The sequence below is a fragment of the Danio aesculapii genome, chromosome 7, assembly GCF_903798145.1.
Source record: "Danio aesculapii chromosome 7, fDanAes4.1, whole genome shotgun sequence".
NCBI lineage: Eukaryota > Metazoa > Chordata > Actinopteri > Cypriniformes > Danionidae > Danio > Danio aesculapii.
The window spans coordinates 21,563,243-21,576,668 of NC_079441.1; the positions used below are offsets into that span (position 1 = coordinate 21,563,243).

Here is a 13,426-nt window from a genome sequence, read left to right on the forward strand (position 1 = left end):
AAATTCATCTGAGAGTGATTTTTAATGCTGATACCTTGTTTCTCATGGATGGATAAATAGCAATGATTCATTCAGTTAAATGATTCATTAAATATGGCAGATTCATTTAGATATAAAGCAAGTGGCTCTCTTTATGAATTAAACATTGAATCGTTTTCGCAGAAAGATTCATTCAAAATCTGGTTCATTTTTTTTTTCAGACTTTGTTTGGAAGCTTTTTGAACTGTTTTGAACTGAAGCAAATCTTTTCAAAGTTCACCAAAAAAAGAAAATAAATTCAAAAAGCATTTCATCCAGTGCAGCTCACTGTGGTATAGGTAACTTTGTAACCAACAGTAAACTAGACAAGCACAATAGAATCCACGTCATAATGGAAACAGATGATTTGTGATTTGTAATGATTTGATTATAACTGTAGATCATTAATAATCACAAATTGTGAAATAGCCTACTGTAACATCTGTGATTATATAAAATAAAGGCAACATATATGAACACATACAGACCCTTACAGTCTCCGATATGTTACCAATTACAGAAAAACTACACACAGCATACATTTAGTCCTTATTTGGCTTCAAAAACACGTGACATATAGCCCACCTCTCATCGGTATCTTCAATCTTCGCCAGCTCATGTAACTCCTTTTAGAAAGTAATTCCTTCATTCCAAGTTCATACTAGTTCAAAAGGTGATGATAATAGTTAAACATGGCAGTTTGTTCATCTTTTAGGTTGTTGAAAGAATAATTTTCTCCTTTTTTTTCCATCTTCTCCTTTGTTTTTTCAGAGTTCACTCTCAAGTTTGTCCGTTTCTGAAAGGATTGGATGTCAGAAGCACTTCAATAATCACACGCATGTTATTATCAGCTCAAGAAGTTCGTTATTTCAAAATAGACACGCAGCGAGCTCACACGAGTAAGCGACACCGCTCGCGCTTTAGACGGCTTTGTAAACAAGAGAGAGAGAGAGAGAGAGAGAGAGAGAGAGAGAGAGCATGTAGCCAAAAAGAGAAAAGGGTGCCAGAGAAGTAAAAGAGAGTCACAGTTTGAAATCCCTTTTATCCCTTGCTTGACCATATGACCAAAACTCAAATCTGAGACATTCAAAACTGACCGATCAGCAGGACAGAGCTACCACAAGGTGTTAGCACACTGCAGACCCCAGAAATATACTTGTCAGCCAACAGACCTGATCTTTATCAGCACTTCTGTGTCTTTTTGGAATTAGTATTGGCCCTTTTGGTGTGAAACACATAGTTTGCAATAATAACAAATCCCAATAATGATTTTTCAGCCTTTCAAAACAAGCGCCTGTACAGATACCTACAGTATCAACTTGAACTGTATTCTTTCTAACAGGCTTCATTACAATGTAAGCTTTTAGATGTTTGATTTTTGCTTTGTTTATTTATTTATTTGCTAAATGAGTGACATACCTGATAAAGTAAACTTGCACATTGTTAAAACAGCAATTACTCTATTATTGACTGTAAATATTGCACACTCCTTACTGAGTAGTCGCTGCTGACATTTCAGCTCTGTGATCATTAGATTTCCATATAGTAGCTTAACAGTATAATAATAATATTTTACAGTGTTTTTATTGTATTTTGGATCAAATAGATACAACCTTGGTAAGCATGAACGTCTTCTTTCGAAATCATAATTTACCCATAAATGAAAATATACAAATTTTCATTCATTCATTCATTCATTCATTCATTCAATCATTTTCCCTCAGCTTTGTTCTTTATTTATCAGGGGTCACCATAGCGGAATGAACCGGCAACTGTTCCGGCACATGTTTTATGTTGCGGATGCCCTTTCAGCTGCAACCCAGTACTGGGAAAAACCCATACACTCTTGCATTCACACACACTCATACACTAGGGCTTTTTTAGTTTATTCAATTCACCTATAGCGCATGTCTTTGGACTGTGGCGGAAACCGGAGCACCCAGAGGACACCCACGCGAACAGGGGGAGAACATGCAAACTCCACACAGAAATGCCAACCACTGAGCCACCATGTCAAATTAGTTTCCAACATTTATATTTGTGTTTTGCTTGTGTTGAACTAAACCGAGATACTTAAATTTTTCGGACCACTTGAAAATGAGTAGGGGCACGGTGGCTCGCTGGAAAAGGTTATTATATTTACTGAAAACGAATGAAAAAACTACAACTAAAATTTCAACACATTTTTGTCAACTAAAATAAAATTTAAAACAAGTGTTTTTATTTTAAACTTTAACTAACTGAAACTGTATTGTGTACATACAAAACTAACTGAAACTAACTCAAATTATAGCACAAATGCCCTTTGTTTTCGTCTTTGTAAATGTATATAATACATAAGCCTACTTTTAGAAGTAAATCTATTTACTTCGCACTGCCAGGTGTTCGATCCATATGGAACCTCAAAGTCTGTAATCCTGATGTAATTGGCCAGATCTCCTCCAGTCAGTCCTCACTGTTGCTCCCACGACAAAAACAATGAGTGGACATGACAGCAGCACAGTGACAGCATTAAATTCAGAGACTTAACATTATTGATTTAACACATTTGTGCCTAACAATGGGTCTCATTTCTGTATTAGTGATCTCGAACTAATCTTTTTAACCGGAACTTCTAAGTGAACCGGTTGAACTAGTTCACCAAATCAAACTAAATTATTTGAAAGGATTGAAATGATCTCCAGTAAGCAGTTATCCACAAACTACTTACTTTTGAACATGCCTAATACCCCCATCTGACTCGAAATAAACCAATATATACTGAGTTATAAAAGTTATTAGAACAGTACACTGAGATCAGATTTGAAAAGCGGTGAACCGATAATACTGCGCATGCGTAATTCAGTGAACTGAACACAAACAGTACATGACATCCTGCTGTTACTGAACTAAACTTGAATAACAACTGGGTAAACCAAGGGCCTAAATGAGATGATCTGGTGATACTTAAGGTTATTTCATAACAGAAATTGTAACTGAATTTATATAAGTGAATCATGCTTCAGTTGCTTTGCAAAAGGTAATTGTAAGAAACTTTCAGATCATAATGATGTTTTAACTGACTGAAATTATGACTGCTGACAGCATATTTTTGGTATGTTGAGTCAAACATTGGGAGATGTGGAGTTTGCATGTTCTCCCCCTGTTGGTGTGGGTTTCCTTAGGGTGCTTCAGCTTCCCCCACAGTCCAAAGGACTAAGCCGAAGGAAGGAAGTGTTGGAAACTGCTAACCATTAACATTCATAGTATAGTATGGAAGTAAATGACTGCTTGTTTTTTTGCATTCTTTAAAATCTCTTCTTTTGTATTCAGCTGAAGAAACAAACTCAATCAGGCTGGAACAAGTAGAGTAAATGATGACAGAATCTACATTTTGGGTGAACTATACCTTTAAAAATGTTACCAACCCCAAACCTTTAAAACGCAGGTGTAGTACTGGAGGATCAAGTCGTGTGGCAGAAGTACTGCCAATATTAACTAGGCTTTAATACATCAAGCGAAACTGACAAAGTTGCCAGCGGTGCTCTCAGGAGTCGAGTTCAGTTCTCAGGCGAATAGTTTCAGAGTTTCAATCAAAGATTTCTGGCTTTTCTCATGAAGGGGACTGACTGACCGGAATAAGAAAAAATCTACTGGCTGTTTCTCTTCAGTTGCTCAGTATTCAGAAGTGCAGCAATGTCTTTGGCACTGTCACTGCACTTCTCTCTTTGCTTTCACTTGACTTGGCAGGTGAGGTGTTGGTTTGATCTGACGTGTCTGTGGAGACCAATGTTCATACCAGCAGCCTGATTTCCAGTTGTTACTGCCTTTAACTGCGAACGTAGTGTCAGCAGTTCAGATCAGAACTTTAGCAAGGCTTGCAGAATGCAATATTAGCCCGATATAATACAGCTTATACAGCAGTGGGTTTATTAGAAGGACAAATGGAACTGGAAAGGTGTTTTGCCGCACGTTTACCTGTGGGAGTGAATTTCCAATGTTAATTTTCTGTATACTGTATGCAGTTTGGTGATAAGGATGGACAGTTTTGCTGTTCTAAGGGTTTTCAAATGGTTTTCAGTCTGGAGTCTGATGTTGACCGATTGGAAAAAAAAGTATTTATTGTATATTTGAATACAATAATTTGACATAACATGTATCTAATGTAAAATAAGGCTTTTATTCTGCTTTTAAATAAACAAATTACGACTATTACCTTTTTTGATTACTTTTTATGTGACAATTAGGAGTTTATGTGATACCTGCAATATTTGCTCTTAGAGGTATTATTACATTTCTAATGATCTTAAAATGTTTCTTGATAGATTGAGAAAACACCAGTACTGGACAAAAAAGATACACTATCAGCTTAAAACAAAGCAAATACTTGTGATCATATTTTAATTGTTTGCTTTAAAGGTTTATAAATTAAATGTTGCCTGTATAACATCACACTTCTCTTTTTAGGGGCTTTATCCGAAATGAAACATGTTGTGATAATTTACCTCATAGCTTCCCTTTAAAAAAGTTACAGTTATCCTTTTTTTTGTTATTCCAACAAAGAGTAGTGTGTCAGTATACTAACTGACTGACTGACTAACTAACTAACTAAAGACGTGGATTTTTTACTCTTTAAAGTGTGAAATTAACCTATATAATCAAATTGTGTGTGTATAATCTGCTTGTAAACCTATATACCATTAGAATAATCAAAGTACTATGTAGAGTTAGAAAGGAGAGATGGCCTGAGTAAACACCTAAGGTGTCACAATGGATGCATGAGAAAGGGGGGAACACCTGTTGAAACAGTTAAGTATAGATGGACAAGATATATAGTAGAAAGGTCTATTTTGGGGGTTGAAACTAGTTTTGATCTTGTGTGACAAATGTAGAACAATGTTAAAAAACAGCTGCAAAAGAAGATATCAGCAGGCCAGAGCATCAGCAAGAGCATTTTCAGGCAGAGATGCTGCTGGTGGTCTCCTGAAAAATCTCCTTTGTTGTCGACAATAAAGAACTTTTCTGAAATCAAAACCATCAGACTTGGCTGATTATTGAAGAAAGAAAAGACCATACATTAACTAACTAACTAACTAACTAACTAACTAACTAACTAACTAACTAACTAACTAACTAACTAACTAACTAACTAACTAACTAACTAAATAAATAAATAAATAAATAAATAAATAAATACTATATATTATCAGACAGCAGAAAGAGAAGAGAGGTCATAAAATTTGGATCCCAAAACTCGGATGGGATTGCATTTTTGGTTTGAACCAATGGAGTCAGGTCATTTTTTGAATCAGCAAACCTAACAAATGTATTATCAATATATAACCCTCTAAATAAATAAAATATGCAATTATAAATAATTAGTGGCAAATTAATAATTACCATATTATAAGCATTCAAGTGAGCATACTGTGATATAAGCAAAAACATATATTAAAAAACCTTCAGTATGTAAATTAAAAAATAATTGAAGTAATAAAAGATAATAATTTACAAATGAAATCAAATGAGTGATTTATTCCCTCTTCTCTTTTGTTTACTTACCATTAATAATCCAATAAAATGTTGCACATCTGGTTTTCCCTGCATCTGCTTACCTCGGTTCTGATTAAACATGATCTGTTTTAACCGCTAATACTTGGGTATTCTTGTCTCTTCTTAAGAATTTGTCTTTGTAGGCAAATGCTTTGGGGAAAGACAGGGTGTTATGAGAATATGCAAATGAGCAGAGATGTACAGTACCTCTGGTCTGCGATTTGCTTGCTGTGCACCTGGAGAACAGAGACAGTCTTTCAGGAGAGCACCATCACTGCATTAACAGCTGGCTGCTCAGTTTTGTACATGCCATAAGATTTAGGCTGACATGGTCAGAAATATTTTTAGCAGTAGTTCATTTGGAGAATGCAGTGGTCACTCACACAGACAGTAAATCACCAGAATGTGTGTAGAGAACAGGATGAGAGTACTGACAACCGTGTTAAGCACAGCTTTTTTTATGGTACAGACTCAAGAACATTATGAAATGAATCAAATGAACCTACACTTGTTTTATATGCTCATTTCACAACTCCTCTAGAGTTAAACAGTTGAGTTTTACAATTTTTAAATCCATTCAGATGATCTATATGTCAGGCAGGAGAACTTTTACACTGGAAGGAAATTCCAGATTTTCACAACGTTGCTGTCATTTTTCACAGTAAATTACATTAGTGTCACTTTACAGGATTTAACTATAAATATTCAAAGTAACGTGTTGTAGTCAGAATTAGTTTTTTTGTGAAATTAATCAAATTAGCATGATTACAGCAAATTACTGTGAAAACGGCTATATCTTTTGCATGTTAGTTAAAGGAAATTAAACAGTTTTTATTTCATTTAACATAGACATTAAAACAAATGAACTTTTATGCTAGTATTGGCACTTTTTTGATATTTAGAAATAAAAGAGTATTATTGCAGCCCCAAAAACAATTTGGTCAAAAATAACTTTAAAAAATCATCTTGTTTTGAAACAACATGAATATCATAGTGCATTTTCATTATTGAGAGCACTGCACTTTTATTTAGTTTTATAAGGTTAACATGGAAATATAAAATTATTTTTCAAATGAACATAACTTATGTGCCTATCCAAAAACGTGATAAACTGGAACAAAAGTAACTGATTCATAAAACCAAACACTGTTAAACACCCAAAATTATTTCAAAGTCAGGGTAAATGTCAGAATGACTAGCCAAGGAAAGCCTGCTTCACAGTAAAATATAGTTAATTCTACAAGATAATACTGTGAAATCACAGTAATGGACTTTACTATTTACTATAAAAAGTTACACTATATAGATGTAATTTCACAGTAATTTAATGTAACAAAATCACAGTAAATTACTGTGAACTACCTCACGGTAATTTGTGGTGAATTTACATTCAGTATTTTACTGTGAAAGTAATGCAATTATTAGCCAGAAATTTGCTGTGAATTTAAGGTCAATATTTTTACAGTGTAGCTTAGCATAGATCATTGAATCAGATTAGACCATTAGCATATTGTTTAAATAGAGTTTCGATAATTTTCCTATTTAAAGCTTGACTTTTCTCTTGTTACACTGTGTACTAAGACCAACAGAAAATGTAAATGGCTGTTTTGTAGGCTGATATGGCTGGAACCTATTTGCTAGGCATAATAATCAAGGAACTTTGCTGCCGTAGCAGGCACAATGACATTACGCAGCACTTGAAATAAAAAATAATCTCCAGCAAGCTAACTTTCAAGGTGACCAGTGTGTGTCGGTCACGCTGTGTAATATCATGGCACCTGCTGCAGCCATGGTACAGCAGCAAACTATTTGAAAAGTATTAGATGCTAATGGTCTAATCCGATTCAATGATCTATGCTAAGCTAAGCTATAAGTGCTTCCATCAGACCTGGAGATCAGCTGAAAGGATTAAAAAAGGTAAAACTCAACTGTTTAACTCTAGGGGAATGGAGTGTTCCCTTAATATCGGAATCTTATGTAGAAGTTGTACACAGTAATTTAGGGTGTGTTCACACTCTTAGTTCAATTAACATCAACTATGGGGTTATTGTTATGGCAGTTCATAAAAAAAAAGAAGATTAAAAATACGAACTCAACAAAGACCAAATACATCAAAACAAACCAACAACAGGACACAATCTCATAAGATTTGAGTATAAAAGGACAGGATATTCAAGCATGTCTGGGTTTTCACATCAAAGTCAGTATTTCCCAAATACAAATCAATACGGGCATCAGCAAAAAGCCTCATTACAGCAGATCTTCATTTGTGTGTGACGGAGGAATTATTTGTGTTCATAAGCATTTTATAAACTCTTCATAAGTTTTCAACTGATAAATATTAAACAGCATTGTTTAGTATCATTTATTGTATGACTTGTGTTTTTTTATTCTTATTTGTGTCTGTAGATTCGGTCTTAAAAATGACCTTAACACTAAGCAGATCAGCACTGTATGTTTATATATGTTTTTTCTGGTCTAGACCAAACGAACCAAAAGCACACAAACAACCAACACATCCTCAAAGATGCAATAGGAAGAACACACATTCCATGTAGAAATGCTGTCTCTATCCTATAAAGACACAACATTGGCTGTATGTTTCATGTCTGCCACTATGTTCCAGAAATAGTTGTGTGAGAAGTTGTCACTTATTAAAACATGGTGCAGTAATGTTTTTTTAGAACCTGTTTTTCCAGCTACTTCAGAATTACTTGGAATGTACTCAGCAACCTATCAGCTCATTTGCTCTTTGTGTATTTGCATGCTTGCTCCAGGCCTCAACTTAATATTTCACACACACCTCTATACGTAGATGTACATGCATGATTGCATTTATTAGGACTATTAGTGAAAACACATTTCTGACTCCTGAATCCATTTGCAGATTGTTTTTCGGTGTTGCTGCTCTCAGGAATCAACTCTATGGGAAGCTAGGGTTTATTAGTTTATTTTACTTGAACTAATGTGCATTTACTTTTGATGTATTTTGCAGACATTAAGCATCATGCTAAGTAACTGTGTTTGTAAGTTATTACCGGGATCCTCAACAGGGGGTCCTTGACTCCTGGGATGTTTGTTGTGCCACTGGAGGGTCTGCCAATTATTATTCTACCTCAAGCTATTTTTAAAAATAGTTCGTTTTACTTTCATATTTTACTCACCTTAACCCTATACTAGAACCTCAATGTAAAAACACTTCTGTTATAATTCACAATAAAACAAAATATTCATACAGTGTTGGAATGACATGAGTACATTAATAAAATCAATATACGTTTCAATATACAAAATTAAGGAGTTTTATGCTTGACAATTATCCAAAAAATCTTAAAAGATTAACTCTTGTATTATATTTAAAATGTGGATATGAAGTTTCAAATTATAGCTCTTGTTGATTTGCACTAGACTTAATGTATATCACCAAGAAATACATAAAAAAAGACACAGAAATCAGATAAGCACTGTAAGCCTTTCACATTTATAGTTTAATATTTAACACAGTAAACAAACAAATAAAAAATTAAATTAGAGTATATCATTTCTATAGGGTTTAATCACTATACCTCCATTAACAGTTTATATATACAGTATATATAGTGAAGGGCTGGGCGATGCAAAAATGCAAGCTCAATAATTGTTTTCCATATTGAACGATATATATTTTAATATAATTTTTTAATAATACCTCATTTAAAAGAGTACCCCAACAATGACTGAAGCCACACAAATTAGAGGGTCCATTAAGTGGCAAAGCATGTTTTTGGCTGATAAATTTTTGGTGGGCGAAAATTCGATTATCGACCAATTTGGCATTGTACGATGTCTAATGTGAAACATCGCGATGGATGAGGGCATCGTTGTCGTAGGCAGCGGCGAATTAATTATTTATGAATAATTAATGAATTCATAACTAATTAATTATTTGTAGCCTACCGTTTCAACTACCTGACCCACATGGTCTTTGTTTTACCCATAACCAAATCATAAATAGATAAAGATAACTTACACACAAGTTACCACCAGTCAGTCACTTTTTCTGCGGGATTCTGGCATGAATAGGCAGAATGATCTGTGTCCTTATAATGGCATGATACATCCTTGATGTACTGTACAGCGGTACATCCTTAATTAACTGTCTGACGTGCACTGCTCTCTGGGGTTTGGTGCTCAAAGCACCCGCTGACTGCTGGAGTTCGGACGCGCGCATATGGAGTGTGTGTGTGTTTGTGTGTGAGTGTGTGTGGTCACGTAATGCGTGTTTTCAGGGGTATAGTGCGGAAGGAGGGCTTTTCAGAAATGCTAGCTGAAACGCCAGTGTGGACGTGGGTCGTTTTCATTGTAAAATGTTTTTAGATGCACATTTAAAAACGAAGATGTATTAGTGTAAACGGGCTGTGTGTATTTATCACGAGCACGTTGCTGCTGCGATGAGGGCGGGGCAGAGGATCGCAATGCAGGCTCAGCATCGTGATGTCTATTGGCTATCGGAGATGAATGATGGCAACGTCTATCGACCCAACCCTAATATAAATATGTATATTTATTTGTGTGTGTGTGTGTGTGTGTGTGTGTGTGTGTGTGTGTGTGTGTGTGTGTGTGTGTGTTACATATCAGGACACAAATCTGTATAATGACATAGGCATAGCACAGGTATTACAAGAAGGGGGTGAAATATGAGGACATTGCTGATGTCCTCGTTTCTCAAAAAGCTTATAAATCACACAGAATTAGGTTTTTTTTCAGAAAGTAAAACTGTACACAGTTTCCTGTGAGGGTTGGGTTTAGGGGTAGGGTGGAGCTATGGCAATTAAATACAGTTTGTACAGTATGAAACAATGGAAAACTGTGCAATATGCCCACAATTCACAAAAACAAAGATGTGTGCGCAAGATTGTATGCATGTTCATAAGCTTCAAATGACCAAAAAGTCACAAAATATCAAGATCCATTTGTCATTGATGATGTGCAGTAAGTGATTCTTCTACATAGGAATCGCAATCAGAACATCAAAATGTTTGTTTTATGTTGTTTATAATTGTCCAAAAAAGAAATGCCGAACAGCTTTCATTGATTTCCAATGGTTTTTGCTCAATAATAGGGGAAATTTCAAGAAACTGGCTGCACGGAAGTGAGCGGAACAGCAGTGAACAGTGAATGGAAGAAAAGGCGGCATGTAATGAACATTTTTTCAATACATCCATGTGTACAAACTTTTTTGAACACAATAATTCTTTTGACAATACCAATAAAGATTGTATAAATATGTTAATGTTTTATATAAAAATCAGATACAAACACCACTACACTTATACAAAATCCAGGAGAATATAAATAACGTACTCTGCCATGTAATCGCTGCAATGAAATCTACCGTCTTATTTTACAATGATCCAAGTCTTTACTGGCATTTCGGTGAAAAAAACAACCGTAACGTGAACATCGAGATGCACACCAGCAGTGAATATATGTTGATGATAAGTTCATCAACAGGACAAAAATGAAATGCTACCCTTGTGACAAAACTAGACGACTATTATTGTGGAGCATTTTCCCCTCTTACAAAAAGAAATAAATAATAATAATAATGTCGACTATTCGTCCACACTTTTGTATGCTTTCATCTGTTATTTCGTGAAGATATTTTTCTGGAAGATATCCACATGGGGAAAAACTAGTAATTTATATATAAACATGTTTTTAAACCACATAGTAATGTGTACAACTAATTGTTAATGAATTCTGCAAAAAAAATACATAGTAAACTGATAAACTGTAATATATACCGTAACGTAACTGTGGTGCATCGCTAGAACCACATGGTTGTAACCAGTAATAAGTAGATTGTATAATGAGCAACCAGTATTTGTGACAACTCAAACCCAGACAGAACATAAGGGATAAGAAATACACTGAATAGCTTGGTATTGATAGTGACACCATTGAGCTACAGAAACAATCAAAGGAACGAAAGGCATTGATGCTGTCTGTACACTTTCATTCTTGTTGTTGACAGGCTTTTCATAATCAACATGTATAAACTTGTCTGGCTGTTTAGCATTTGTAGACAACGAGTGGATAGTCAGCAGTTTTTGTAGCTCAGTAGTACATTTAGAAGTGCAACAGATGGTCTTTTTAGCTTATTATGTCTGTTGTTTAACTTAAAAATGCACAGAACAAGTTAAACTAAACAATAGCCGTGTACTTTTTTCCTCTCATTTTGGACGTTCTATTTTCACCTCATTCTAATTTTAAATGGGGACATTATGTTTCTATAGTGCTTACTGGAAATAATACAGATGGTGTCAACAGCCATTCCTCATATGCATTCTGTCTGTCTCTGACTGTGAGGGCTGAAACTCCGGCTGTGGAAAAACACACAGAGCTCTGCACGTGGCTTTGGACCCAGCATGAATGAAATGTGTGAGGCTTAAATTCCAAAAGCTCTGAGGGTTGTATAAATCAATGACTTGTCACCTGGAAGACATGAAATGGACCACAATGCAGCCCACTGCAGTGTTCACCATCCCAGTGTTAACATACAATATAAGCAGGAGGAGTTAAAGCATGTAAATGAATAAATATCCAATTGAGATCAAAATTATAGAACAGTGATCGATTAAGCGTGAATAACTACAATTTCTGAAGATTACAGCAGTCAAAAATATATAGTAGGTGTGATTTTCTCTTCTTTCAATCTCTTATAGTTTGTTGACAGTTTCATAGCCATAACTTCATTTAGTAACTTTGCCATAACTTTGTTGCCAAGGATTTTTCCAGAGGTTTTTAATCAGGTTCAGATAAGGACTCTGTGTCAGCCATTTCATTATTTAATAATTTTCACCTTTAACAAACTGCTTTACTCATTTTGCTTTGCAACAGGGTATGTTGTCCTCCTGATTGGGTGATGAACGCAGGGAAGGAACCACATGTTGCTGAAGGAGTAACAGAAGTTTTCTGTCTACACAACGTGCTCTTCAGCAAAGGTTAGTCTAGCTAGCATTTTTGATTCTATTGGCTGATGGTGTGGTTACTGCAGTATTTTCATTTCAAGGACTTTTACATTTTTGCAGCAGATATCTTAATGTTACATCAACATCAAATTGACATCAAGCATAATGTCTTGAAATGCGTCCAAAACTGCATATCGATTTGATGTCAAAACCTTGATGTCCGTTTGTCATCCACACATTGACGCCCTTTTGAACACCCAAATAATGACAGAAAACTATTTTAATATAAGAAAAGTTTTAATCATTTGGAAGCTTTAATTCCAAATTACATTATTCCACTTTTTTTTATATACCTACAAAACAGGACAAATTAAATGACAATTTGATGTCATTTTGACCCCAAAGTAGTCAATTGATATCAAATCGATTAGCATTTGTGATGTTTTTATGTTGTTTTGACTTGAAGGTGTCCACTGCGTTAAGACTGTACAACCCCAAATCAGAAAACGTTGGGGCAGTATGGAAAGCGTGAATAAAAAAAGAAAGTATTGATTTCTAAATTTACTTTGATTTGTATTTCATTGCAGATGATATAACAAATATTATTTAATGTGTTCCTCATAATGATTTTTTTTCTTAAAATAAAGACGTATTCCAATATTGGATTTTGCAACACATTTCAAAAAAAGTTGCGCTTCAAAATGCACCACACATTCTCTATTGGAGACAGGTCGGGACTGCAGACAGGCCAGTCAAGTAATTTTAGAAATCTCTATTTTATTTTGTTTTTTTCCGTTTTCCATATTGTCCCAACTTTTCTGATTTGGGGTTGTTTTTTGACATATTCAGCACTGAATTAGTAAAAAATTCCATCTGCAATTTTGAAGATATTGCCCATTGAGATTTTATACATTATCCTTCCG

General features: G+C 34.9%; 1 protein-coding gene across 2 annotated transcripts in view; it reads left to right on the top strand.

Moving 5' to 3' along the window:
• The window catches only part of htr2cl1 (5-hydroxytryptamine (serotonin) receptor 2C, G protein-coupled-like 1), a 200,446-nt gene that overhangs the window by 9,044 nt on the left and 177,976 nt on the right, over positions 1-13,426 (top strand). The window contains exon 2 of one of the 2 annotated variants that reach the window (XM_056461267.1): positions 12,433-12,536. The exons of the other annotated variant lie outside the window; for it this stretch is intronic. The gene's annotated coding sequence lies outside the window, so the exon portion shown is untranslated. The remainder of the gene's footprint in view (positions 1-12,432; positions 12,537-13,426) is intronic. 2 annotated transcript variants of the gene reach the window in all.